This window comes from Vulpes lagopus, chromosome 1 (genome assembly GCF_018345385.1).
Source record: "Vulpes lagopus strain Blue_001 chromosome 1, ASM1834538v1, whole genome shotgun sequence".
NCBI lineage: Eukaryota > Metazoa > Chordata > Mammalia > Carnivora > Canidae > Vulpes > Vulpes lagopus.
This window is the reverse complement of record NC_054824.1, coordinates 27,633,671-27,659,011: the sequence shown is the minus strand read 5'-3', so window position 1 is coordinate 27,659,011 and position 25,341 is coordinate 27,633,671. Positions and strand designations below refer to the sequence as shown.

General features: G+C 37.5%; 1 long non-coding RNA gene across 36 annotated transcripts in view; it reads right to left on the bottom strand.

Moving 5' to 3' along the window:
* Positions 1-25,341, bottom strand: part of LOC121472214 — a 322,481-nt gene that overhangs the window by 169,961 nt on the left and 127,179 nt on the right. For 11 of the 36 annotated variants that reach the window (XR_005982807.1, XR_005982816.1, XR_005982801.1 and 8 more), the window contains 6 exons: positions 25,140-25,207; positions 23,654-23,943; positions 7,697-7,875; positions 7,528-7,560; positions 5,951-6,032; positions 414-524 (listed from right to left, as the gene is read on the bottom strand). This is a non-coding gene — a long non-coding RNA (uncharacterized LOC121472214). The remainder of the gene's footprint in view (positions 1-413; positions 525-5,950; positions 6,033-7,527; positions 7,561-7,696; positions 7,876-23,653; positions 23,944-25,139; positions 25,208-25,341) is intronic. The other 25 variants (XR_005982822.1, XR_005982818.1, XR_005982834.1 and 22 more) reach the window with 7 other exon arrangements.

Sequence of the window (25,341 nt, the reverse complement as noted above, 5' to 3'; positions counted from 1 at the left end):
CTGTGTCTCTCATGAATAAACAAAATCTTTTTTAAAAATAAAATTAGGGATCCCTGGGTGGCGCAGCGGTTTGGCGCCTGCCTTTGGCCCAGGGCGCGATCCTGGAGACCCGGGATCGAATCCCACGTCAGGCTCCCGGTGCATGGAGCCTGCTTCTCCCTCTGCCTATGACTCTGCCTCTCTCTCTCTCTCTGTGACTATCATAAATAAATAAAAAAAAATTAAAAAAAAAATAAAAAAATTTGAAACTTATTTAAAAAAAAAATAAAAAAATAAAAATAAAAATAAAATTAAAAAATGAAAGTGATGATCTCTTCCAATATGCCAGTGCCTCCCCTCACCTACTCTCTTACTTCTCTAGATGCATATCATGACCGCCACCCACTTGGGGAGTCTATCCCAGTCTGCCATACCTTTCTGTCTTCTGCTGGCTGTTTTGTAGACCTCAAACAATGCCATCCTGCCTGTTCAGTAATGGACTTTGGCAACAAGATGAAGCAGAGATCAAACATTCAGTGTGTCTTCTTCATTTACAATAAACAAAAAACCATAATTAGACAAATCTTGCATTGCAGAAGGTCAGTAAGAAAACTACTTAAGGTTTTTCTGTTTTGCTATAAAATGTTCATATTAAGATGTTCAGAAATAGAGAAGTAATAACCGTAGAATTCATTTAAAGGTTATATACAATAATGCTCAAATATTTCTGTAACTTATACCAAAGTAGTATTTAAGATGACAGGCATAATTTAAGAATCAGAATTGTCTCTTTAACTGACATGTCCAGTTAGTGAAGGTTAAGATTCATTTATTCAATAAAACTCCCCAGGACACAAAGGCTTCTGAGTTGGGGACATGGAACTGAACTTGAGGGGTACCCACAAAGTTGCACAGAACTTTAAAATGGCCTCATACAATGAGAATGTTATCTCTAACATCTTGATCACACACAATCCACCTAGAGGAGAAATAAATATCTTGCCCTGAAACTTCTTACACGTAGAGTATAGAAATTTCACATACACTTGGAGCAGTCTATGAGGGGTAACATGCATTTCACAAATCAAGTGTGGCTTAAAATCCCAGAGACCACAGCTGGCTCCAGAAAGAAAAGTAGGAAGACAGTTGACCACTGCTTCCAACTCCTGCTTTCTGTATCTTGCTAACCAAAATTAATATATGAAATTTCTGTGGTAATTTTATAAGCTTCATCTTTTCTTGAGGATATCAGAGCTGATGTTCTATCATTTGGGCAAGAGTTTATCACATACTCTGACTTTGGCTTCCATGTTCTCTGGGACACTTGCTGCACCAGTAATAATGGTGCAGAAGTATAAACAAATGGCTACTTCTTTTTTTTTTTTTAATTTTTATTTATTTATGATAGTCACAGAGAGATAGAGAGAGAGGCAGAGACACAGGCAGAGGGAGAAGCAGGCTCCATGCACTGGGAGCCCAACGTGGGATTCGATCCCGGGTCTCCAGGATCGCGCCCTGGGCCAAAGGCAGGCGCCAAACCGCTGCGCCACCCAGGGATCCCCAAATGGCTACTTCTATCTAAATCTTCTGAATGATACTAGATATCAGTTTTCATAAATTAAATTTTTTTAAGATTTTATTTATTTATTTATGAGAGAGAGAGAGAGAGAGAGGCAGAGACACAGACAGAGGGAGAAGCAGGCTCCATGCAGGGAGCCCAACGTGGGACTTGATCCGGGGTCCCCAGGATCGGGCCCTAGACTGAAGGCGGCGCTAAACCTCTGAGTCACCCGGGCTGCCCTAAATTAAATTTTTGAATAAAACATCAATTGCTACATATGTTATATTCATTATATCATTGTTTTTCAAAAGTCTTTAGATAAAACAAGAAAAGGTCATAATAAGTTATAGATGGAGTTGTGACACAGGTAATCCAAAAGTCAATTTGATACTTGCACTAGAACATATTCTCTACTTGACTCTCAACTATATGTAATAATATGGATAGAGAAATGATCAGAATAATGACTCTTAATTTTTAAATAATTTTATTTGCCACTGTTATGGACTTTTATATATGATTTGGGACCACTGGGCCATTTCCATAATAAATAAGAAAGAGATATTATAGAGGGCCAAATAAGAGAAGGATGGATCTGATCAGTGCACCCTGTTAGCACATGCCAGTTTTCACTCACTGGTGAAGAAATTAGAAACAGGAAAAATCCAATCCTATGAGCTTTGAATAAAGTTAAATTTATTTAATTTAAAAGACTGCAGCAATGTCCACAATAACCAAACTGTGGAAGGAGCCTCGGTGTCCATCGAAAGATGAATGGATAAAGAAGCTGTGGTCTATGTATACAATGGAATATTACTCAACCATTAGAAACGACAAATACCCACCATTTGCTTCAACGTGGATGGAACTGGAGGGTATTATGCTGAGTGAAATAAGTCAATCGGAGAAGGACAAACATTATATGGTCTCATTCATTTGGGGAATATAAATAATAGTGAAAGGGAATAGAAGGGAAGGGAGAAGAAATGGGTAGGAAATATCAGAAAGGGTGGCAGAACATGAAGACTCCTAACTCTGGGAAACGAACTAGGGGTGGTAGAAGGGGAGGAGGGCGGGGGGTGAGGGTGAATGGGTGACGGGCACTTAGGGGGGTACTTGACAGGATGAGCACTGGGTGTTATTCTGTATGTTGGCAAATTGAACACCAATAAAAAATAAATTTATTATTAAAAAAAAGACTGCATACTTTAAGACTATGTCATTTCTATTCTTTTGGTGCATAAATATCCCTTCTTTTATGAAATTATGTAACTATATGGGATAATTCCTAGTATTTTGTCCATAAATGGCAAAGTAAGAAAGCTAACAATTCTATTCTATTCCCCAAAACATGTTTTTAAGATTCTACTGGTCCATGGAATCCAAAGTCTGAGAGATACCTAGCTAGTCCAATCTCCCTGCTGGAACTTGCAGCTTACATATGGTAACAGAAGATGGATGTGAGGTTTCCTTGATGACTTCTAACATGAATGATTTACTCAAGATACCAGAGTTTTTAAGATTAGAAATATTTCCTGAGCATCTTCTGTGTACTCAGTACAGATCTCAGAATTCCTACAGAAGAGAGAAAGGACTGTCCCTGCCAATGAAGAATTTATAGTCTAGCTGTAAAACAACAAGCACCCATGTGAACTAGAAATAAATCAAGCATGCACATGTGTGCAAACACACACACAGTATGTGCCCTTGCCAAGGGCAAGACTGTGTGGCACAGACTAAGAACAAATGAAATATTGAGAAATAAAAGGTTACTATAGGGAGGAGTAACACAAGGAATAATTCTTGAGCTGGTTGTTTGAGGAAGAAAGGTACCTGTGCTGACTAAAAGGATATAGAGGGCTTTCTGAATAGACAGAAAAGCACTAAGAAGAAATCTTGGAGAAAGTAATGGTACCTGAGGTGTGGAAGAAAGCAAAGTGACAGGCCTAGCTATCATGAGTCGATCCCAAAAGGCCAGAGGAATTAAGCACCAAGCAGCCCTTGATAAAGGCCTAAAATGAGATGCTGCAGAACTTACATGTTATCTCATGACAAACTAGTGGCTATCATTCTCAATCCAAGTATAAGATCCAACTAAAAACAAAGTAGCAAGGAAATGTTAAGAAGAATCCAAAAATTCATCCTCTCCTACCAGAGTCAAACCAAAAATAAACTTTCATCAAAAGTCCTTTGGTCTGTAGATCAATTTAAATTTTTAAAGTTATCAACCCCAGTTATGAGCCTATCACAGCAATTCATGCGAGAGATGAAGCAATTATAGTATAGATTATGCTTCTTCAACAGGAATTTTATCACCAAGGGGATAATAACTGGTTGTTGGCAGGGAAGCAAGGTGTGAAAAAAATCTTAGATATTTAATAGTCCAATAATATTTATGATAATAATATTTGTAACAAAATATCATTTCTTAATATTTGGGCTTTGACTTCTCTTATAGGGAGAAATCAAATTCATTTAATTTAATTCAATTTGTTCATTAATCTAAATTCAATTTAGTTTTCTCTTTAAACATGTGGCAATGAGGGATGCCTGGGTGGCTCAATGGTTGAACATCTGCCTTAGGCTCAGGTCGTGATCCCAAGGTCTTGGGATTGAGTCCCACATCAGGCTGCCCAGAGGGAGCCTGCTTCCCCCCTCTGCCTATATCTTGGCCTCTCTCTCTGTGTCTCTTATGAATAAATAAGTAAATAATCTTTTTTAAAAAAATTAAAAATAAACATGTGACAATGAAAAAAATCAAGAGACACTGGTCTAGATCTAGAATAGACTTAGTTTTGTTAATGATGTTCCTTTAACATATTTAGTAATGAAGATTGTCTTTAGTGTTTCTGGCTTCCAATTTTAGCATTCTTTTTCCTTTCTGTTCTGCCCCTCAACCCAATTTCTGGTACATGGTCTTTTTGGGCTGAGGAAAATATCTGCCATATCAATTGTCTGTATCTTAGAAAAATTTTAAGGAAGACAAGATATGTCTTCAAAAGACATATCTGACAATTCATACATATCTGAATTTTAACACTTTTATCAAATTTTGGAATATAAAATATTTCGCTATCACATGAGCTCATCCCTACTAGGTTCAAAGCTCTCTTTGTATCAATGCATAAGCATTCTTCTAGACATGCCAGATGGCCCTGCCCTTTCTACAATATTTAGTCCACATTGCCCAAATGCTAATGCCCAAGCTCCAAAGGACTTTATGGCCAACAGGGAATGGACATATTGGCAACGGTCAAAACTTGTTAAATGCTTACTGTGTTCCAGGCACTGTTCACATCACTGCCCATGACCAATTCTATTAATCCCCAAAGATCTCTATGAAACAGATACTATTATTACCACTCTATTTTATAAATGAGAAATCTAAAGCAAGAAAGGTTGGCTTACACACCAGGTCACACATCCAGCAAGTGCCAGAGCCAAGGTTTAAATCCTGCTATATTGACAGGAGAGCCTTCTCCCTGAAGCACTACATGAAACTACCTTGGAAACTGTCTCAGAGCAAGGACTATGGGCCTAGCAGATCTGCAGTCAAATCTTGTCTCTATCATTTCCCACCTGATGACCTTGAACTAATTACCCAGCTTCTCTGAGCCTTGGTTTCTACAATTTGCTCATCACATGGTATTATCATATTATATAAATAAGATCATGCCTGGCTGAACAAATCTGAACTTAAAAAGTAATCAGGATCAATATTGTCAAGATGTCAGTTCTTCTAACTTTGATCTGTAGATCCAGTCAAAATCCCAAGTTATTTTTTGGATATCAACAAACTTATTTTAAAGTTTATATGGAGAGGGCAGCCCGGGTGGCTCCACAGTTTGGCGCCGCCTTCAGCCCAGGGCATGACCCTGAGACCCGGGATCGAGTCCCGCGTCAGGCTCCCTGCATGGAGCCTACTTCTCCCTCTGCCTGTGTCTCTGCCTCTCTCTCTCTCTCTCTCTCTCTCTCTCTCTGTGTGTGTGTGACTATCATAAATAAATAAAAAATTTAACAAATAAATAAATAAATAAAATAAAATAAAATGGGTTAAAGACCTAAACAAACACCAACCCAAAGAAGATATGCAGCTGGCAAATAAGCATATGAAATGATTCTCAAGATCAAATGTCATTAGAGAATTGCATATTAAAACAACAATGGGGGGTGCCTGGGTGGCTCAATCAGTTAAGCATCTGACTCATAATTTCAACTCTGGTCATGATCGTAGGGTCTTGAGATCAAGCCCTGTGTTGGGCTCCATGTTCAGTGGGGAGTCGGCTTGAGATCCTCTCTCTCCCTCTTCCTCTGCCACACCCCCACCAGTGCACTGTAGATCTCTCTCACAAATAAATAAATAAATCTTAAAAGGAAAAGAAGAAACAACAATAAGATACCTCTACATACCTATTAAAATGGCCAAAATCCAGAACACTGACAACAGCAAATACTGGCAGGGATATGGAGCAACAAGAGCTCTCATTCATTCCTGGTGGGAATACAAAAAGGTACAGTCACTCTGGGAGACAGTTTGGCTAAACATACTTTTCCCATACAATCTAGCAATCACACTCCTTGGTATTTACCCAAAGAACTCAAAAATTTATGAAAATTTATTTTTTAAATTTTATGAAAATTTGTTCTACAAAAAGCCACACTAGGATACTTACCTTTAGCTTTACCATAATTTCCAAAATTTAGAAGCATCCAAGATTTCCAACAGTAGGTAAATGGGTGAATAAATTGTAGTACATTCAGACAATGGATTATCATTCATCTCCTTAAAAAAACTAAGCAATTAAGCCATGAAAAGACATGGCAAAGGGGCTCCTGGGTGTTTCAGTGGTTAAGCATCTGCCTTCAGCTCAGGTCATGATCCTGGGGTCCTGGGGATCCCCGCAGGGAGCCTGCTTCTCTATCTGCCTATGTTTCTGCCTCTCTTTCTATGTCTCTCATGAGTAAATAAATAAAATCTTTTTAAAAAAAAAAAGATGTGGCAGAAAATTAGATGCATATTACTAAATGAAAAAAAAAAAACAACCTGAAAAGCTATGATATGATTACAAATATATGACCTTCTGGAAAAGGCAAAGCTATGGAGAAAGTGAAAGGATCAGTGATTGCCAAGGGTCAGGAGAGATGGACAGGTGAATAAGCAGAGAGGAGAGGATTTTCAGGGTGGTGAAACTATCTGCATGATGCCACAATGATGACTTTATGTCATTATACATTTGTCCAAACCCACAAAATGTACAACACCAAGAGTGAACCCTTACATAAACTATGGTCTCTGGGTGACAATGATGAGTCAATGTAGGTTCTCAGTTGCAAAAAAAAAAAAAAAAAAAAAAATGTACCACTCTGGCGCTACATATTGATAGTGAGGGAGGTTGAAGGTGGCAATATATAGGAAATTTTTGTATTTCTATTCAATTTTACTGTAAACTCAAAACTCTTCTAAAAAAATAGTCTATTTAAAAGGAGGGAAATCAAAATCAGCTTAAAGATCAAAACTAGAAAGACAGAGGGAGAAGATTCTTCTCTGTTAATCTTCTGAGCCCAAGAGTCCAGCAAAGTACTTAAGGAACAGATAATAGAAAGATAAAAACTGAAGCTAGGTTGCTAGGAGCCACCCAGACACGTGCAGAGAAGAAAACTGACTCTGTGTCTGGGCTGACCAGATGTGCTTGGGACTGAGACTACTGAGACCTCTCCTTCCTGGCCTGAGTCCCATCGCAGAACAAGTCCTTCTCCAGGGCAAGGTCCCTATCTCTCCCCCTTACTACAGCTTCCTGAATATATGAGAAGATTGAAAAGGGTACTAGTTAAACTCTTGTTGAATTCCTATAACAATATCAGAAACAATGTACATCACTTCAACACAGATAAATGACTACAAACCACTGAGGGATGAATGTTCTAAAAGAGCCAGAGCAGAGCTTCCTTGGATTTGGAATCAAAGCCAAGCTAAAAGCTATTCTCACCTGGTAGCCTCAAGCATATCACATGCCAAAAACCTGGATAAAAATAAATAAATAAATAAATAAATAAATAAATAAATAAATAAATAGGAAGAGAGTGGGGGGAAAAAAACAGAATTTTTCCCCAGAACCACAGTAGAGGCATTTATTAGCCACATCCACCCTATGGTACCTTAGAAACAAAAGGTCGCCATCCAAATGCAAAAAAACTTCTTTCCCTGCTGTGACTGCATTTCATAATTCTTGCACTTCCTAACGTGGAGCAGCTCCATCTATGAGATCATTTGTTTTCCCAAGAACTCAGTTACAGAGCTTGCCAATCATTCAAATCACAGGCACTGGCCAGGAAAACTGTGTGAGGAAAGAAAAGCATTAAGCCCCTTACTGCTCCTCTCTTAGGTCAGCCAGAGCATTAGAATCCCATACAATTGTCTTTTCAAAAAGAAAAAAAAAAAACCTATTCTTACAAAGATAACAAGTTCCAAATGTTGTCTTTTCTTAAAGGTATGTTTGTTTCAAATCATATGTTTTTAATATATGAACAGCCTGAGTTATAATTATTCCAATTCTATACACTTTACAAAAGCCAAGAGATAACATGCAGAAGTGATGAATGTGTTATTGGTGATATATAGAATCAATCTGTTGATTCAAGACATAAACAGAGTCACAAGGAAACAGAAGAAATGGTGAACAACACATCCAATTTGCATTATGCCTGCTCCTAGTTCAGACCAGTTTCAAGCCCTCATTTGAACAGCAATGATCCTTGCTTTGTGAAAAGACTCTGGTGTTAGTCATTTATACCCTAGTGTGAATTTGAGTTACTCAGCCTCCATGCTCTATTTGCATTTGATATCGTACTTATAATTGGGAAATAAAGGTTTTATCTGGTTTTTAAGGGAATTTGAAACCCCAATGAATAGATGAAATAGATGTGGAAAAAAGGGGGGGCTGGGAAATCAGAATATGTTTAAGAAAAAGGGATTTACTAAGTGTTTTTAATTGCATACTATTTATACTAAGTGGCTTTTTAGACTTATAATCAGAGGATCTATTGAGGATTTGTTTCTTTTGTCAAGGGTCATCCAGCATCTGGTATCAAAAAGGGGATTTCATTTGTTTTGTTCTTGGTAAGTATGTCATTTTTCAATGCATATTTTTAAATGCAGAAACTAAAACAGAGAGATTGGGAAGACCTAGACTTACCTGATTTCACTACTGAGGTCTATGTCATTTCACTAATCACTAGATATAAAGTTACAGAACACATAAACTAGTGGATTTAGTGAAGTGCTATAAACAATTAGAATATCTTATTGGAATATCTTATTCAGGACAACCTGCTGATACAGATATTTTAGAGATCTCAAAGAAGACCCAAACATTGTTGAGATGAGACTCTGGAATCTTGGGGATATTCTTCCCCAGTTCAGACCCTTCCCCTGAAACTTGAAACTCTACCTCTAACTAAATTAGACTGATCATGCTGGAATCACTTTAGATTCATTTCTGAAAAGGTACTGCATTTCTCTAAAGACAGGAAACAGATACTGTAAAATAGGGAGAAAAATAAAAGAGATCTGGTCAGGATCCATGAGTAATCTCACCTAGAATGGAAGTGAAGGATTATATGATAATTTTCTCTTTTGATTTAACTCAAGAAGTCTAAAATTCAATGGACAATGAAAGGTCTGGAACTCTCTTATTTAAAAGTGCACTTCTGATAAGATTGGGACATGGGAGCCCAAACTTGTCTCTTTTCTTCATTCTACAAGCCAAAACTACAGTTGTAAAAAGGGGAAATTAATAGTTAATTATAAAACCTTTTTAGGAATCAATTTTACTTCAAGATTGTTACAAATCTTAATGTATCTCAGATTGAGCTTAAAATATATCATATCTCACAGAGTTTTATGGAGGAAATGAGATTAATAAATAAATACTCCTTGATGTGAAACCTCAATCCTTCATGAGAAGAAGAAACCTGACTCATGTTGCTCATAAATATAATAACCACAGCCTGATGCTAAGCATCACATTTCCAGAAAGCCTGTCCATAATGAATTAGTCTATTCTCTGGGAAAGAAAGGGAGTAATTTGTGAGTACATGTTCCAGAAGAAAATCAAACCGTTAATTAAAGTGAGATATCTTCCCATACTGACACTAGATGACTAAAATAAACATTAAAATGTTCCAATAAACTGCATGCTATGATGAACCAATTACTGAAATTATTACAAAAATGTTATTTTATTCCTGCATAAATACTAGTAATATTTATTGAATACCTCCTGTATGTAGAATACAGTCCCAGAGAATGCCACATTTCAGAGGGAACATAAAATAAATCCCTTCCTAATCTCAGCAGTTGAATCATACCCAAAAATAAACAAAAAAGTTATCAAACCCCTTAGTAATCCTCTCCTATTGAAGAGAAATGTTTTCTGAGTTCAGTACATTTTTTTCTGTTATAAAATATATATAAACAAATATAATTTTAAGGCTAAGCCTCCTGTGGCTACGCGGGGTTAAATGTTATTTAGTAGGCATTCTGCACTCCATAACAGATTTGAATAACTTGAATATACCCCAATATCTGCTTGTTAGCTTTAGTTTACATGAAATTCAATCATGTGTATCTGAAGAGCCTTCCTAAAATGGTGAAAAAGCAGCTTTCTTAAGTAGGTAAATATTTTCTTTTAATAATTTCTGCAAATTTTATTTTTCTAATAATATCTCCTTCTTACTAATAGCTCAGAAGCAAATATAAGCTTACTTACAATTATCATAATTTTCAAATTACGGGAACTCTGTTCAATAAATTGCAACTTGCATAAAAACCACATGTAAGAGTAACTGCCATTATAGGAACAACAATAACAACTAATCTTTTCTTCTGTATTTATTATGTCCATCCACTATGCTTACGTGTACACGAATCTCATTGAGTCATCATAACATTTTGAAGAAGGTATTCTACTGCCCCCTCTTTAAACAAGTGGGAACTAGCAGTGTCTGGGGGGTTATACAGTATGTTATACTGCCTGCCCTCCAATTGAGAGATGAAAACTGGTATTATCTTCATTTGTCACTTTAAGGCACAGTCTCTGCACATTTAAATAATAATTGAGTGTCTGTGAAAAACATTACTGAAACACTTTTTGCTAGTATATACAAACAGAAGCTGATTTAAAATAATAACACTATTACAACTTGTTCTATTTATAATTTCTATACTATGATCAACCTAAAAGAACATATCCCTGGAAATAGCCCAACTGGGGATGACCTTCTTCCCCACAACAGCATCATTGTTTGCCCAGTCTCCCAGCCTTGAGGAGCCCTCCTTCCTAATATCCACAGTGTCCTTCTCTCCTATTCTCTTGTCACTCTGGTTCTTGCAGTCATAACCCCATGCCTGGGCCACCCTAACAGGATTCTCCTGGCTTCCCTGTTCAAACTTCCCTTTGCTTACCTATTTTCTGCATATTCTCTCCTAATTACTCTTTCTCCAAACCTTACTAGCCACGTTTTCAAAGGTAATCCTCACTGGTTTCCTCCTACTTCCTTCTATTCCCTACACTCCTGTCCCTGCCCCCATCTTTGTGTTTTCTCAGGCTTCTTTGTGTCTCCTCTTCCTCCTCCCACTTTTAAATATGAGTGTTTCCCAGACCCTATCCTAGTTTACCACTCTGCCCACTCCACACACTTTCTAGTCCAGTTCACCCACGTATGCCAGTAACCAATTCACATCCAACCTCACTATGACTCCCCCATCTGGATATCTGATAGGTTCTTCACACTCATTCCCACCTGTCTGATCCTGCTTCTTCTCCTATGTCCCCCATTTCAGGCAATGACACCTTCTAATGGATCCAAAGCATTCATATCATTCCTGACCTCTGCATATTTCTCCCAAATAGCTCAGGAATCCATCTCCTCCTCTCTCTGCCTAGGATGACCTAGCTAGTAGGTGCCAGCAACAAGCCTCACCTGGATTATTATATTAGCCTCCTAATGGTTTCCCTATCTCTAATACTGTCCATAGGAACACCATTCTTCACACTGACATTGGATTGTTTCCTAACATGTAAAGCCTAATTATAACAACCTTTTGCCTAAAAGCTTCTGATGACCCGTCATCACCTGCCCTATCTCAGTAACATTCCTATCACTTCCCATGGTACACATTACATTTTGACAGAACCAAACCCACCTAGGATCTCCAATGTTTTCAGTGCCTTGTTTATGCCATTCTTCCTACAAGGAATGCCCTCCCCATTCCTTGCCCAGTATGCCCAAAAGAGACTAGCAGTAGGGTCAGAGAACATTTCCTAAAGGAGGAAAGATACCTTTCTAACAAAAGAAGCATGAAGTGGAGTACTACACACAAAGTCCTGGACACACAGCTCATGTCAGCACGACTATCCTTGAACAATAATGGTTTCAACTGACCCTTTGCATAAACTATATTGCTCTGAAAACTATCTTTTATGTGCCCATTTTATTGCCATGTTTCTAAATTCCCTGGAGACAGACCATGTTCAAGCACACTTCATATTCCTGCCATCTACCCCAGAACAGCACTTGACACGTGGCAAATATCAAATAATTGCCCAGTTATGTAACCTGACAACATCCATTGATAGGAGTATTCCTTTTTTTTTTTTTTTTTGATAGGAGTATTCCAAAACAAGTCCTTTCACCTGTCCTCTATTTGTGAAAAGTCAATCAACCTAGGGGAAGCTGGGTAGTTCAGTTGCTTGAGCATCAGACTCTTGATTTCAGCGCAGATCATGATCTCATTGTCATGAGACCAAGCCCCACATCAGGCTTGGCACTTGGCATGAAGTCTGCTTGAGATCCTCCCTCTTCCTCTGTCTCTCCCCCCACTTACACTTGCTCTCTCTCTCTCTCTCTCTCTGTCTCTAAAATAAATAGATCTTTAAAAAAAATAAGTCAATCTAAAGATTATACCCCTTGGATATCATATTTATGAGGGAAAAAATGTGCACTTGGATTTGTATAAAAGGTAAGGTTTAGTGGTTAAGACTTCACCCTCTGGCCTAATTCTCCACCTACTTTAACTCTCTTTACCCCTACAACAACCTTTTTCAGTAGAGTTATTGTTACCATCTCACAGATAAGTAAGGAAGTTGAGGCACAGAGGGGTCCTATAGCAGCTCATTAAGAGAAAAGTCAGTAACAGACACATGAAAACATGCTCAAATCACTCCTCATCAGGGAAACACAAATTAAAACTAAAATGAGATTATCACTTCACACCTGTCAGAATGACTAAACGCAAGATAAGAAACAATAGGTGTTGGCAAGGATGTGGAACAGTCTTACACTTTTGGTGGGAAAGTAAACTGGTATAGCCATTCTGGAAAATAGTATGGCTATTCCTCAAAAAGTTAAAAATAGAACTACCCTATGATCCAGTAATTATTCTACTAGGTAGTTACCCAAAAGATACAAAAATACAGATTTGAAGGGGTACATGCACTCTGATGTTTACAGCAGCATTATCAACAATAGCCAAATTATGGAAATAGGCCATATGTCCACTGACTAATGAGTGGATAAAGAAGATGTGGTATAAAGAAGATATAAATATATAGATATAGATATTATATATATTATATATAATGAAATATTACTTAGCCATCAAAAAGAATGAAATCTTGGCATTTGCAATGATGTGGACAGAGCTAGAGGGTCCTATGCTAAGTAAAATAAGTCAGAGAAAGACAAATGCCATATGATTTCACTTATATGTGGAATTTAAGAAACAAAACAGTTGAATATAGGGGGAAAAAGAGAGAGGCGAATCATAAAACGGACTCCTAACCATAGAGAACAAACTGAGGTTTGCTGGAGAGGAGATGGGCAGGGGGATATATTAAATGAATGATGGGTATTAAATAGGGCACTTGTGATGCACACTGGGTGTTGTAAGTGATGAATCACTAAATTCTACACCTGAAACTAATACTACATTGTATGTTAACTAATTGGAATTTAAATAAAAATTTGAAACTACAAATAAAAGAGAAAGAGAGAAAAGCCAGGATATGGAATCAGTCAGCCTGGTTTCAGAGGCTCTGCTCTCCCCAGAGTCCCAGAGGCCTGCCAGACAGGGGTCAGGGCAATTGCTAAACATTCACAATATTACTGACAGTTTTAATCCTAAATTCCACTAGCTATAAAGCTTTCTAATCCCACCCCCTCCAAAATACACCCTTATCTCAAAAATCAACATGAAAAATATGTAAAATTAAAATTATTATGTTTAAAAAATAATTTGTTATAAATAATAAATTTCTGCTGAAGAATTTATATCAAGAATTTATCCTCTTCCATATTTTATTAATCAAGGTTAATAACTTTAAGAGGGAAAAAATTTGACTCCTTTAGTAGTCTATAGGAATAAGCTTCCATTCTAATGATATTAGAAGCTTCATAACATTTAATGCCTCATCAGACTTATAAATATGAATGGTTTCATTTATGTGGAAGGATAATTATTTGAAGAAGTTGTAATGCATGACCTCCATCTCTTGCATGTCCTTATTTCCTAGAGTCCCTGCCACCACCAGTCCAGGCAGCTAGGTCCTCCAACCTCATGCACTCAGAGTTGAATTTCTACTGCTAAGATGCAGAAAGTTACTGATAAGGTTGGTTGTTAAAAATATTCACCCATGAAAAGCTATACATATATAATATATATGTAAGCCATAAGGTTTACAATAAAATCAAATACAATGTGCCCAATATCCAGTGATGCAGACTCAGTTTTTCAGGTTCAAAATACAATCTTTGTAAGAAACAATGGCTTGTGAGGAAAGCTTTTAAGCTGAAAAACCCTGAATTTTTTGCACTTTGATTCCTTATTTGAACAATAAGCACAGAAGTAATATTGGTTATAATGAAATTGTCAGTCCAGACTCAGTAAGGATTACATCATATGAGACTAAAGAAGAATGAGACAATTTTTTAGAATCCTTGGGCCTGTGTCCCCACCCGTTTAGTACAATGGGTGGAGTTATAGAACACCCCAATAAGTTCAGGAGTCCAAGATTTCCTACACGGAATCCTGGAAAATGATGGCATGGCCTGGGGAAAGAGGCAGAAGGAAAATTTTAATAGACTGAGTTTTAACCTAAAATGACTATATTTGCCTGGCATTTTCTAAGATTTCATTTTCTGCAAAGATGTAGATGGAGAGATGAAGATAAATTCAAATGACAGGAAACTAAAGACAGTTACTTTTTTTGCACACCTGAAAATGTAGCTAAGACATGTGCATTATAATATATATTGGTAAAATATTTTTTGAATTCCATTCTAGAAACATATACACACCACTTTGGAATATTAAGTGGTATATGTAATGGATCAGGATAACAAAGCAAATCAATCTAAGTATCTCCACCTTTTGTTAATGCAAAACATTTGTCTGGGAAAAGAGCTAATGGTTTGTTAACCAACTATCGAGCACTGTGGATATGGAAAGTTAGAATTATCTACTCAATCTATCTGTCACCAATATATTAATAAAATCTTTGAAGTACTTTCCAACACTTGGATTCCATAATTCTGCTATCCCCTCCTCAGGAGGGAAATTAAGCATTTGGGGAAAACTCTCTGAGCCCATTTAGTGGCATTTACTCCTCATAGTTAACACAGGAAAAAGACGAAGCCCTCCTTCATTCCACACATCATGGGCTCACAGCCACGTATTTGGAATGAACATCATTTTCTCTACTTGTAAGACCACTTAAGATTCTTATCTTATTACAAAACTATGAATAAAACAGGGGGAAGTAAAACACAGACCCTAAACATTTCCAGCCAAACCACCTCTACACAAAGATCATGCTCACAATAGGAAACTTCAGACAATGAACAATCACCTCTTAAGTGAATTTGACCTCTGGCATGTGCTTTGCTCTAGTCCTCAGATACTGGCCTATCTCTTTAAAAGAAAGATTTGATTGTGTGCAGTCATATAACACTGTATGCATATTTAAATGTATTGTTCTTACAAATTTCTGGAGCTCAGGCACCCATAGCTTCACTTTGTAACCCATGTGTGACAAAGTATGAAGAGTTTGCAGAGGGATTGAAATCAGAAAAATTGGAGTTGAAATCCCAGGCAGCCACTGACCTAGAAAAACTTACACTCTAGAGAGGATGACAGATATATACCACGAAATTTCAATACAGTGCTATAAGTGCTTTGACAGACATAAACACATGATGTTATGAGAGCAGCAGCAGAAGTTTTGGGGGCAGGAGGGTGTCAAGAAATGAGTCTTACAGAGAAGATGCCTCAGCCAAGTCTTAAAAGAGGAGTCTGCCAGCAAAGCAAAGTGCTTATTAACTGCTGAACAAGGAAGATCAGTTACACCATCCACATGGCTACACAAGGAAAGCACACATCATCAATTGCTGTGAAACAGGCATGAGAATCAATCCTGAAGAAGTGTGTATCTGGTGCTTTTGATGAAAAGTGTAGTAGAGACCTCAGGGGGAAAGATGAAAGATCAGAGAGACCTATAGGTATAAGAACCTTGTCTCTCCACACCATCCATCCGCTTAAACTATTTTTATTGGACAGAACTGAAAGAAACATTGTTGGCAAATAAAATACCTACCAGAACTTTCTGGACTGCTTCATGCTGCATATATACTTGAACTTTAACCTGTACAGCACAAATCCATATTCAAGTGGTTAAGGGGCCATATAAGATGAGCGCTTGTTATGAATGAAACTTTGGTGATTACATCAGCTACACTAACCCAGAACAGCTGACAACTATTGCCAATATCATGCGTTCAGCAATCAGCAACATCTTTGGTACAGATGTCAGGGAAACCATCGTGCCAATTATGCTGTAATGATGAGAGTAGAGAGCCTGGCTAGGGAATTCTCATTTCATGTCTTCTTTGAAAAAGCATCTCTTAAAAGAGGGCAATATACCATATATACAGCGTATCCTGTCACTCTTTTTGGCTTGAGCTGTACTCCTTTTGACTCTGTGGATCATTGAACTTTCTGATCTTGGAGTTGGGATGGTATAAGCTAAAGGGTTTTGGCACACACAAAACCCACTACATTCTTGAATGCTCAAGACAGCTTTACAATGTCTTAAGCTACATCTGAGCAAACCTGTTTCTTACTAATACTGTCAGTCTTTTTGAATGTTTTCTCTACAAAAGACACAAGGAGAAAAATATTTGTTAGTTAATCAGAACCTATCAAATTTCACACAGTTAACTGAGTGATTCTTTCTGCATTCCAATTTTAGAAAAAATAAAGAGTAGAAGACAATCTTTTACAGGAAAATAGGCAATGTATGTCCTGAGGTCAGTGTGGTCTTAAGTTCTTCTCTCACATCTTCTGTAATGACGGTACTTTGCAACTCATTCACTTTTTCTCGGCAAATACTCACCAAGCACCTACTGTATGCTAAGAACTGTTCTGAATGAGAGTAAATGTTCATATATGTGATCTCATACACAACATTTTCAATCATTAGAGAAAAATTATTATGCTTACTATGTTTAACTTACTAAGGTTGGGGAAATGTTCAAATAAAATTTTCATCAATAAGGAAGGACACAAGAATGGATTCATGTCAAGTCTCAGTTAATCAAGCAATTCTATTATAATCACCCAACCCTACTACCCATGAATGCTTTTGGTTATTTCAGGACTTTTTAAATTTGAATAACTGTATAGATCAAGGGGCATTAGATTAAGCAAAAGGTTTTAGTTTCTGGCCAAAATAAATGAATACAAGACTATAGAAGAATAGGAAAGAAGGAATCATCACAAAGCAGATCTTCAGATCATGAAGGTGATACACCTTCACAGGCCTGTGTAAATTTAGACCCTAAGCACACTATTGCTGCCAGAAACTGCTTCCAATAGAAAACTTTATAGGCATTTTAAAGTCTCATGGGTGAGTCCCTGGAAATATCACAGTTGGTCAAAAAACATATGTGTTTCAACTCTTTCTAACTTGCTTTGGTGTTAGCTTATAAAAACTCATAGGTGTATATTGGACTCATTAAACTGAGGGACTCATAAGCACTGGCTCGATCAGGGCAGGGTGCTGACAGGCATTATACATTATGCAAGCTTCCCCACATCATTCTGCCAACCTGCTTCCATTTTAATCCAAAACATTCCCAGCTTGTCAAATACTAGGCCTCCCTGGAACATATAAAACCAATCATGCCACCTCATGCAAAGGTTCTCTGATGTGGACAAATTTCCACTGGAGACTGTAAGGAACCCATGACCACATTTTCACATATTACTTCAAATCAATCCAAAATCCTCTCTCCAGAGGTATTACAACAGTAAAGCGGTAACCCAGGGAAGTAGGTAGAAGATGGAGTCCGAAGCATCCTGCTTGACAGTTGTCAAGCACCAGATTATCACTGAATCAATCCAGCGAATATTCTTAGACATTTTATTTCAAAACCCACTGGGGTTGAAGATGTTATTCATTTATTTATCATTTATTCATTTATTTATTTGTTATATTTTTAGAAGGTCCCAGAACTTTCAAGATCATAATGAAGCTGAGTGCAAAAAAAAGATGCTTTCAAATCTCCAAATTTTCTAAAGGGGCCACAGAGAGAACTTACATAAAATACACTTTCATGTTGACAAATTGGCATGTCAAGACAATTAGCCTCTTTGTTGCAAGATGGTGGACAGATGCATAGAAGAATCATGAGTTTGTTCTACAAAAGTCAATAAGGCTGAGTCTCCAACAGAGCTAATATGTCAAAGAAGGGAGAGATAAGAATTGGAAATCTGATGGGAAACAGCCATACAGGAAACACAAAGGGAAGCATGTTGAATTGTGGTTGAAAATAGTATGAGTAAACTTTGTTCTAAGACATGTGTGGAGCTGGAAGCAACACACCCAGGAAGAGTAATTATGAGCCACAAATAAGAGATTTATGACAACCTGAGCAATTAAAACCTAGTGGTGAGGTGAATTCTTTATGATGGAATGTGACTTATATGCAAACCTCAAGAAAGGAAGTCAAGGGAAGAGGCAGAAGAGCTCTGAATTTAGCAGAAGACCCTGAAGAGTGCTGAAATAAAAAATAATAAAGAAGTGGTGTGCTTTCTTCAATTAAAAAAAAAAGAAAAAAGACAGGAATGTACCAAAAATTCAAATCAATTTGATTAATATTTAGAAGAGGTTGGAAGGATATTTATTAGTCACCATATATCTGAAAATAAGCTTATTCATGTCACTGATTATTTGTGCTCGGTGCAGATCAATATTTAGGTTAGGGGAGTCTAAACTTAGGTGTATGTAGAATGTTCAGAGAATCCAGAGGGAGAATTATGCCAGATCAACTTAGTTTTCTTTTGCGATGGATAGATCATGTCAAAAAGGAAAAAACAGTAGTTCAGAGAATCTGATTTCTCTAAATATAGTACTCTTAGGAATAAGTGAAGAATATATGGTCTAGATCATATTTTAATGTGTGAGTATACAATCAACTGGAGGACTAAACCCAAAATTGGTTATACTCAACATTAACCTAAGGGATGTCATTGAGTGAGATGGTTGACATTCATTAATGGCTTTATCAGCCATTTGGCTGGCAGGATAAGCAACACGATGTCACTGGAACATTCAACAACAAATTAGGAACACTATGAAAAAATGGGAAGAGAATTTGGTGACCTCAAGGTACTTGGCTAAAACCAAATAATGTTCTTTAGGAATGCTTAGGGATTAACAACAAATACAAAATTGCACCAGGCAAAGATTTCTTAGATATAACATCAAAGGCATGATTTGTAAGTAAATAAGCATGCAAACAAAATTAAATAGTCTTCAACATTTTTTAAATCTCTGCCCTTCATGTGATGCCTGGATGGCTCAGTGGTAGAGCGTCTGCCTTTGGCTCAGGGTGTGATCCTGGAGTCCTCAGATCAAGTCCCACATTGGGCTCCCTGCATGGAGCCTGCTTCTCCCTCTGCCTGTGTCTCTGCCTCTCTCTCTCTCTCTCTCTCTCTGTGTGTCTCTCATGAATAGATGAATAAAATCTCTAAAAAAATAAATTTAAAAAAATTTCTGCCCTTCAAAAGACAATGTTAACAGAATAAAAGACAAGCCACAGACTGGGAGAAAGACATTTGTAAATAATATATCTAAAATCAATCTATCAATCATACATCTGATAAATGTCTTGTGTTTAGAATATATAAAGAACTCTCAAAAGAACACAATAATAAGAAAATAAATAACCCAATTTTTAAAAAATAGATGAAAGATATGAACACATACTTCAGTAAAGAAAACATACAGATGGCAAGTAAGATAAAAAGATGTTAATCATGATTATCATTAGTCATTAAGGAAATGCAAATTAAAACCATAATGAAATGCCACCAAACACTTCACAGAATGTCTAATATTAAGAAAAGAACATTGAGGGATCCCTGGGTGGCGCAGCGGTTTGGCGCCTGCCTTTGGCCCGGGGCGCGATCCTGGAGACCCGGGATCGAATCCCACGTCAGGCTCCCGGTGCATGGAGCCTGCTTCTCCCTCTGCCTGTGTCTCTGCCTCTCTCTCTCTCTCTGTGACTATCATAAATAAATAAAGAAAGAAAGAAAGAAAGAAAGAAAGAAAGAAAAAAAAAAAGAAAAGAACATTGAACATAACAAGTGTTGGCAAATGTGTGGATGAAATGAAACTCTCATATGCTGTTAGTAGAAACATAAAATATACCCATTTTGGAAACAGTTTGTCAATTTCTTAAAAAGTTAAACATATATTTACCATGTGATCCAGTCATTCCAATCCCTAAGTATTTACTCAAGATTTATATACTAATGTTTATAGCAACTTCATTTGCAATAGCCAAAGCTGGAAGCAATCCAACTGGTCATTATCAAGTGTTTGGATAAAGAAAGTGTGGTATATCTATATGATGAAATGCTCAGAAATAAAAAGGAATGAACTGTTAATACACACTACAACACAGATGAATTGCTAAATAATTATACTGAGTGAAAGGAGCTGAAAAAAAAATGGATACCTATTGCATAATTCAATTTATACAAAATTCTATAAAATGCGAACTAATCTAAAAATGACAAAGAGCATATCATTTGGTTGCCTGGAGACTTGGGAGATGGGAGCTGTGGGGCATGAGGAAGGTAGAAAGGAACAGCAGGAGGGAAGGATTATAAAAAGACACAAAAAAACTTAGGGGAATAGTACATATGTTCATTACCTCAATTGTGTTGGTGGTTTCACTGTTCATATTAAATGTATATAATTTATTATATGTTGATTATACTTTGGTAAAATGGTAAACAAACACACATATAAACTAAAAGTTAAAGAGTAATTCCAAATGAAGAAAGGAACTGCATAATAATGGATTGCTCAGTGTATCTACATATCATTTTTATAATATTACCATCAGAAAGGCAACATGGTATTGTAGTGCAAGAGTTTACAAATAATCTTTCCATTGTAAGAGTACTGGTCATATCCTTATTCAAACACAGAAATTGGTCTAGAGTCCGTATTTTAAAAATGACAGAATGAAATTCAGTAGAAAATCTATTCATTGCATATGTAATTGGCCGAACTAAGAAATATAAACTTGGATTATTGAAATTTTGCTAATTAACAGCTATTTGTTTCACCATTTCAAAATCCCCTTTCTGCTGAGTAGCCACCTCTGTTAACAAAATCCCAGTTCTGGTTCCATTATTTTTTCATCATGTTTGGCAATTAAAACCATCTTGGGTCCTGTGCAAAGCTTTCTGTTCTCTCCAGTCCTAGCTGAAGTACTGATTCAAGCTGCTTGTGTTGGAGAGGTGGGGAGTGGTCTGCTCTCCCACTCTTCTCTCTCGCTTTCCTCCTTTCTGTCTCATTCTTCAGCATATGGTCACTACAAAAGTTTCCATGGTGAGTTCTGGGGGAGGTTTGACACCCTTTTGCTTCAAGGGTGGCCAGAAATCATATATAGAATCCACTGTCCCTTTTTGCTGCTTGTTTCACCATGGCAGGCAGCCAAACGCTATCTCAGGAGAGTTGCACATGCTGTTCTTCAGAGGGCACTCAGAGACCTCTCCCTGCCTAGTACCCCTGAGGTAAGAAGGCTGCTGAGGCTCTGCAGCTCTGCCTCTAATTCCCCACCATTATCCACCAAAATGGGTGGCCCAATTTATACCCTTTTGGAATTTAGATCCTCTCACCCAAATCAACATCACTTTTAGAGGCTCCTACTTAAGCCTACTTAAGCTCATTCTCCACTTGAGGTCTCCATCTGACCACAGAAAACTCCCAGATTTCCTTGTCAAGTCAAACAATGGGAGTGCAGACAATGGGAACTGCCCTCTACCTCATCCCAGAGCTCCTTCTCTCTTCTATTTCTTTTCTACTCCTTTTCCTCACAAGCGATGTCACACATTCTGATGGTTTGGGGTTTAGAGGCACAGTAACTTTCAGAAAAGAAACTATTGCCTGTTCCTAACTATAGAGAGAAGAATATTCTGAGCACCCCAATCTTGTAGGCAGTCAAAGGAACAAGTCAAATACTCCCTCTTCTATGAGGCAAAGAAGAGAAAGATAATATTGCTTCTTGACAAATTCTGCATTCTACCCAAAATCAGCTCCTTCACCTATTCTCCCTCTTCTACCTTTTCTTGACAAAGATCTCAAAACCGTGGAGCCTCTCTGAATGGGTGGGGTAGAGAGACACATATTAAGAAGCAAGTCCTCCTTGGACTTGGCCTTGGAGAATTCAGTAAAGATTCCCAATGGGGTGGAGGGAGGAGGGCTCCACTATAACCCCTAAGCTACTATTGGATATCTTTCAGGGAAGAGGATTTCCATCAGTCCTTACACACATTCCACACGAATCTACTTTTTAAAAAAAATATTTATTTATTTATTTATTTATTTATTTATTTATTTATTGAGAGAGAGCACAAGTGCAGGGAGGGGCAGAGGGAGAAAGAGAAGCAGACTCCCTGCTGAGTGTGGAGTCTGACTCAGGGCTGGATCCCAGGACCCTGAGATCATGACCTGAGCAAAGTCAGACACTTAACTGACTGAACCACCCAGGCACTCCATGAATCTACTTTTTACAGAGCCCTCTGCTGGGTGCCCCAAGAATTCCAGAGTGAATGGGCACATGGTCTGACAGGGTATTCAAGAAGCAGCTGAAAAATCATAATAGTAAAGTAGAACAAATTCCATTAAAAAACCACAGATAAGGTCAAGGATATATTGTACCAAGCCAAGCACTGTTCAGGAGTTATCTTCCTACACTTAAAATGAAAGAAGAAATTTCCTCCAGTTGTGAGATCATGAAGACATTGGCATTTGTTCTGAGCCTTGAAGACAATGAAGAGTTTGAACTTGTAGACATAGGTAGAGAGGCAATTAGAGGTGAGGAAATTTTTTGGAAACAGTAAATCACATGGGATAACTTATTAACTATCTTTAAGTACAACGTTTCTCAACTTCCCTGATTATAGGAATCACTAAAGATGCTTGTTAAAAATACAGATTCCTAGCTCCACCCCAGACTTCCTGGATCAGATTCAGAGAAAGACACAGAGAATCTGAATTTTTAACTCATACCTCTTAGGTGATTCTTATGATGAAGCAAATTTGGAAAATACTAATGAAGGATCTGTAAGTCTACTTTGAGTAAGAAATGAAACTATTACCTATATCACTGGACCAAAAAAAAAAAAAACTACAACAAAAAAAGGGCTCTCATCTCTGCAAAAGTCTTGTGTGGAATAAGAAAGACTCTAATTAAAGGTTTCTAAATACTGCAATGGGCTTTTATGAGAGTTGGAATCCCCATCCCTGAAAAGCTTTTAAAATGGAGGAAATCACTATTTGCCCTACAGGTGCTGGCTCTGGGGAACAGGCAGAGGATTGACTTATTTGGGGATCATTTGGGGGTTGTGAGAAATTGAAACTCACCCAAGCAAGAATTAATGGAAAGAGTTTACTATAAGAACACAAGGGAATCTCAAGGAGACCAAATAGAGGAACTAGAGCTGGGCCTTAGGGAAAGTAGAAAGTCACCACACACCTTTGCTCTTTCTTTGGGACCAAATATTCTCTTAATGCTGTGTCTCTCTGTATATATATTGAATTATCTTCTCTCCTCAAGGCAGCTTCTCAATTTAATTATCCAGTTATCAATGGCAACTTTATCCTCCAATTCAGCATGATTCCTCAGATCCTCAGAGTGAAGGGTACAGTCTCCATGCCCCAATTCCATAGTTCACCCAGGTGATAAAATTTTATGGGTTAATGTTGAGTCACATGTCCACACATGATCCAATCAGTTGTTACTAGGGGTACTCCTTTTTTGGCACTCTGAGAATGTAGTTGAGAGAAATATGAAACTCATACAGAAATAGGTCAAATGAATGTTCTGTTGCCTTAATTTTCTATTTTACTCCAAAAAATAAAGTTCTTATGTGAAAACCTTATTCTTTTCAAAAGTGTCCCTCTTACCTTCATTTTGAAACTCCTGTGAAAGAACTACCTACTGGAATAGCAAGAATAAGTATTTGTAAACAATGAATAATCTGGTCTGGTTTCAGAATCTTCTGGGTAATCTGAATTCTTATCTACGAATTTCTATGTCTACAAATGCAACACAAGAAGCATTTTGCTGAAATTCTTCAAACATTTATGTTAATTTATCTCCATCATTTTAACAACCATGTGCTTCAAGATAAACTTCAATGTATGTTTCTAATTAATTTTCACTTAATTCATCTCAATATTGATTAAGTTATCCGTAGTCCAGAAATGTTTTTAAAAGCTGTCACAGTCCTTTCCCTATGAACAAGAAGACTTTCACCCTCAATATATGGAACTTTAACTCCATAGAGCCTCAGCTTGGGTTTGGTTGGTTAATCTGGTCCCCAAGTGATTCAACTCTAAGTTTACTCAACATTAAGTTGTTCTTGGTTTTAGGAGAAACTATTCTCCTTTTCTCCTATGGCTAAGAGATGTGAAAGAAGAACAAGACCACCAAACTGAAATATAATTCTATCCAGAAGTTCTTGTAACACCCTAAGTGGAAGAGGGGAACACATTCTCTCCAACCTCTCTGCAGCCTCCTCTTAGTAGTGTCCTCCTCCTAGTGAAGCACTCTCATCCAGGATATGAATTACCATTGCCCAGTGACAGTGAGATTTATGGTGTTCTACTTTTACAAATAGACTCACTTTAGCATCTCCCATTACTCTGAGGCTCCAGAGGACTAGGCAGGAGAAAAACTCTTTCCTTTATTAAAAGATCTCAGTCAAGTAAACTGAATAAATAAAAGAACAGAAGCAAAGGAGATGTTCAGTGAAAGAAAGAAGGAAAGGAAAGAAAGAAATAGGGAAGGAAGGAAGGAAGGAAGGAAGGAAGGAAGGAAGGAAGAGAGAGAGAAGAGAGGAGAGGAGAGGAGAGGAGAGGAGAGGAGAGGAGAGGAGAGGAGAGGAGAGGAGAGGAGAGGAGACTATACTTGTTGTAGTCTGACCCAAAAGGCTTTGAAAAGCTAACAGATTATTTACCTCAAGTTGCCTGTTCCAAAGATTCCACCAATTTTCCAGAGTTCTCTTCACCTGCAATCAGGCTAGCCCTGAACACAGATATACAGACTCTTCAAAACAATATATTTGCCATGAATAAAATACCATTATGAATGATATGCTATGAAAATTATATACTCTGTGTGTGTGTGTGTGTGTGTGTGTGTGTGTGTGTGTATCTGGG